Source organism: Rhagoletis pomonella, unplaced genomic scaffold (assembly GCF_013731165.1).
Source record: "Rhagoletis pomonella isolate Grant_MI unplaced genomic scaffold, Rhpom_1.0 Rhpom_scaffold_00010, whole genome shotgun sequence".
NCBI lineage: Eukaryota > Metazoa > Arthropoda > Insecta > Diptera > Tephritidae > Rhagoletis > Rhagoletis pomonella.
The window spans coordinates 37198955-37204380 of NW_023458564.1; positions in this window are offsets into that span (position 1 = coordinate 37198955).

Genomic DNA, 5426 nt, shown 5'->3' on the forward strand with positions numbered 1-5426 from the left:
CCACTCCGATGCTCCATTAAATAGGTGAAGTCCTGCAGGCACCACGGCCCAACGGGTTACTCGAAAAGGAACGGAAGAAAATATAATCGCCACTCTTTTAATGTTTCCACGATCGATGAAATCTCTTATTAATAAGAGTGATAAAAATCCTATCGGCTAAATTTCGAGCGCACCGGCACACAAAAAAAAGTGATGTGTGCTTTTAACCAGGCCTCCCTACCAACGTGTATTGCGACCCACTAAATCCGGATCCGAGGTCCCTTTGACTCATACACCTTTAAAATTTCGAGTAAATTGCAAACATTTTAAATTTTCTGTATTTTTTTATTTTTGGCTCGAAATTTAGGAAGTGTTCGAGTCAAACGGACCTCAGATTCGCATTCAGTGTGTCGAAATTCGTGTCGGTGGGTGGGTCTAGTTAAAAGCGCACGCCACTTTTTGTTTGTGTTCCGGTGAAATTAATCAAAAGAACCAGAGCAGTCCTACAATTAATTAAGCTATTAATAACGAGTATATCGCATTGCAATTTTTTTTTTATTTATAAAATATATTTTTTCTCAAAACTTTTAACAAATTCCCACCTTGACCTCAACGGCTTATGCGAGCTTTCAAAACTTAAACTTTCACCTTTACAGCGTTACCACCTGTCAGCGCTTGCTCAGTATAAATAAGTAAAACCTCTCTTAGTTTGCGAAAAATCAAAATTGATCTTTGCATCACCACTTGCTTGCCCAACAAGTGCTAATGAAAAAGCAAAATGCTTTCTGGTGCATGTGGCTAACTTGAGTAAAATTTTCACACCTGTCACCGACACAAAAACTTACTTAGAACAGCAAACTGCATGTGGCTGCATTCATGGTTTATTGCTAATGTTGCATCTTTGCCAACTTTTTCCTATTCTTCTGCTCATTCCGCACTCCCTTCATGTATACCGCATAGATGACGATACTTTCATAGAATAATTTTCTTCATCGTACAACCTTTAACATTAGCTTGATGTTTTAGAAACATACCAACTTTTTTGAACTACTGCTATTCTGTCGGTTTGCCTGTTGTGTTTGCCTTGGTTCACCTTTGGCCTTTGGCTGATGGCAAAAGTTTTTCACTTAACGTGGCTCATAAATTGATTTCTCCTCTTTAACGAACTTGAACATTGTTCAGATGAAATTATGTTGGAAAGCTAACATGCAGCATACATACATACATACATACATATGCATTCATGGGCTTACATATGTCTAATGTATATTTCAACATACATATGTTTAAGGAATATATAATGACTAGCTGGGCGCATTAAAATTGTTTGCTGCAGGGACATAACTGTTATAAGTTTTATCGGAAAAACGTTGCTCCATAACAGTTATTAGATGAGACATATTTTTAATTTCGCCGATAAGAGTTGTAACCCATCGTTTACTTTTACGTTGTCTGATAACTGTTATGCAGGAGAAATAGGTCTTCCGTCAACAGTAAGAGTTATTTCCTTACGTTTATTTTTTAGGTTGCTTGATAACAATTATTTCCCAACATTTGTTTTTACGTTGTCTGATAACAATTATTTCACTTCTCCACTTTTATTTTCATCATCTTTATCTTCTTATCCATCTTCATTTTCGTCATTATTCTTATCTAACAACGTTTATCATGTCTTTCTTAAAGACGAAAATGAAGAAAAAAAGAGAATACATACGTAATACATATATGTAGATAAGAATTAGAGTAACTGAAAGGGCAAGAAAATTCATTGAAATTTTGCGATAAGAATTAAATTATATGCAGTCATCAGCTCATTGTTTATTGAGTTATCGAAATAAATCAAGTCGCAGAAACTTAGTTGTCGAAAAGTAGCTATAGTTATCGAGTTATAAAAATTTATCGGATTATTGAAATGTATCAAACTTATCGAGTTGTCGTGTTATCGATATTTATTGGAATCAAAGTCTTTGTAATTTTCAAAATCCGGAGTTAACAAAATTTTTCGATAGATATAAAAATTTATGGGGCTATCAAAACCGAATTACACATCGACACCTTTGCGTAAAACTATCGTAAGTTAATTTTTTATGAAATTCACTTTCTGATGCAACTTTGCTTACAACCACCCATAGTGCGTTACATATTCCAAAAATTGACTGTAAATCTGATCGTATTTTTTTGGTGGGCGAAATTATCATATGTGCTAAGAAATTAAAACCTTTCTAAAAACTAATCTTGTGTTTCGTTATATTTCTCAATTTTCTCAGTTAATCTAAACTTTGGTATTGATGGTGCTAACCAAAACAGAGAAAAATACAAAAAACACTTTCCTGTAAAATTTGTTTTTCATTACATACGATAATTTTGCGCAAAGGGCTCGTTATGTACATATATCGAGGTATGTAAATTTTTGAGCTATCGAAATTTATTAATTTCTGCAAACGCACAGTTACCTCAATTTATCGAGAGTTAACGAAATTTGTAGTGTTATCGACTTGTCGGAATTTACTATTTTTGACATTCTCAAAATTTATTAAGTTCTGCAAATACACAGTTATTTAACACAGTTTATTTATCGAGAGTTAACGAAATTTATAGAGTTATCGAATTTTGTCGATTTGTCTGAATTTGGTGTTTTTGAAATAAATATCGAAAAAGTATCGAATTATCTAAATTCATAAAATTTTTCAAATTCGTAGGAGTTATCGATAAACAGCTAGATAGATAGTGCCCCATGGTGTTCGTATAACCCTAATTGAACCTAACCTAATTGGTCTAAATTTTCCCCATTCCATCATTTCACTTTGAGAGCCCCCACATGAAATTGAACTTGATAGTGGAATATGGGTTTATATAAAAAAAACATTGGTTATAAAGAAATTGTTGCCCCGTCACACTGTACCGCTAATGTAATATTAAAAAAACAGATATACAAAATTTTAATCACGTTTTAATTCCAAAGAATGTGATTTTCTTTTGCGTAATTTTGTGCCTTATAACTTAATCGACGTGGTATACGCAGGGTTCTCAAAAAAAAGAAAAAAAAAACGGTCGAACTTCAGCTCGCACTCTTAGTTAGTTTGTAAATAGCTAAAAATGTACAGGTACATAGTTCTAAATGAGACAGAGAATCTGACGCCATTACCACTAGTCATCTAGGCTAGAAGTTTTGTGTTCCTCTTGTAGGCAACATTTCCTTGGTAATTTATTCTGTGTAGCTTTCGCTATATTTATTGGGGCTCACGATTAGCCGCGATTAGCCTTTTTCACGTTCATTATTGACTTACCACCATTCTTATTGCGAAATCTGGCAAGTGGGTCAATTGACGTTAACACAACTTAATTTTGTTTTCAATAGGCTTACAGTTTCGTATACGCCACGTAAGCACAAATTTCTCACTTAATTTTCAAGCATTCCAATTTTTACAAGCAAATAAATAAAAAGATAGCACAAAGCGTAAGAAGAAAATTGTTAAACGGCTTGAAAATTATATTGGCCCTGCATAAATGTCAAATAAAAGTGTCAATATTTAAACATTAAAAAAAAAATTGTTGAAACAATCACCCACAAACGTAGTAAATTTGTACAGTGCGCTTGTCGTCCGTCTTCACCTGCACAAAATTTCATTGGCCAAACCTTTTCCACTTCTAATCACAGGACGCTTGCAGCCAATCAAGCGTAAACGAAAGCCCTTGAAATTGAGAACATTTTTGCTGCATCCTTTTTCGTTTCGATTTCTTAAAAGGAAGCAAATATGCATAAATTTGAATTAAATAAATTATTTATGAAAAATAAAATAGTTCACGTTGTTGTTTGCGCACTGCTGGTAGCAAGAAAAACAAGCGAAATCCGAAAACAAAAAAACACCAGCCGGGAAAAGGAAAAAAAAGGAAAAGGGATCGCAGCCGAAAGCGTAACAAGCAACGCATGAAATGGCAAAAGTCCAGGAAGCAGCTGTGTGTGTGTTGAAAAGGTTGTTTGAAAAAGTATAAATAAGCCATTTTGTTTTTGTTTTTTTTTCATAACGTTAAAATTTCGATCCTTTCGGATGCAGCGAAGTAAGTAACGCAAACGCAGCAATTCATAAATATTAAACGATGCTCATCAATACAGAGGGGATGAAATATGTATATGTATGCTGTGTATGTGTGTATGAGTGTGTTTAAAGGCAATGAGCTCTTTTTCATGAAAATATTTACCAGCGTGTATTTGCATTGAACCACATCCATGTTTTTTGTGTGTTTTTTGTGTATTTTTTGTGTGTGTGTGCGTGCGTGCGTTTTGAGCTTTACTATGCGTGTAAGTGTGTGCTTACATACATATCTGTTTATTTGATGTTTGCGCACATATTGGCAAATAACATCGCCCATAAATACAAAAAACAACGCATGCATGTAGGGGTGTGTGTGTGTGTGTATGTATGCATTTAAAGCTTCTAATATTTGTATTTTTTTTTTGCCTCTCCATTGGCAACCTTTGGTAAAGTGTATTTGCATATTAATTTTTGCATATTTTTGTATTTTAAACTTTGCTTGTCTGTGAAACGCTCTCATATCTATATTTGTTCGTATGTATTTATTTTGATGCCCTTGTTGTTGACTTAGTTGGTATTTACATAAGTGGCTTCCAATAAATTTGTCTATGACTTTTTACTGTTCTTTTTTTTATACATTCATACATATACATATTGCAGGATTTGCTGCAAAAGTTTTATTGGGAAAATTGTTTGAAGTTGCTATTGAAATGCAAGCGAGTGCAAATTTGTAAACAACTTAGTACGGTTTAATCAGACAAAAGTCTTCTTAAATACAAAAAAAAAATAAAATATTTCTCACACAATGGTAACGGGAAATGGTAACAGCCTTGAAAGATGGACAACTAGCTGAGAAATATTTATTATTGTAGGGAATAAAACAGTGGAACATTAAGATCCACTACTGATCCCATATCGACACCTGAGTGGGAAGATCGACCTATCTCGGCAGCCAGTTCGAAAACGCCCTATCTCAGAAAACTATTCCCGAACGCCCTACTTCACAATTTGACAGAATTTAATTGAAAAACAAGTAAGAAAGTCTAAGTTCGGGCGGAGCCGAACATTAAATACCCGGCGCAAGTATTAAATATGTTTTTTCACCTTTCCGAAACCTTCCGCTAGATGGTAAGCCGGGGTGTATCAATTTTGAGTAAATTAGCGTCCTTCAATTTCGAAATATTGAAGTTTCAAGCATTTCTGAAATTTACCGTTATATGAGAAGCGGCCGTTATTTTAGTCCGATTTCAATAATTTTCAACGTTTTGCTTATATGTGGCAAGCACAATAACCACACCGAGTTTGGTACAAATTGGTAGAACGGTTACCGATATACATATATGTGATCATAAGTGGGCGGTGCCATGCCCATTTTCCAAAATTTTACCATAAACGTATTTCTTGGTAAAGAAT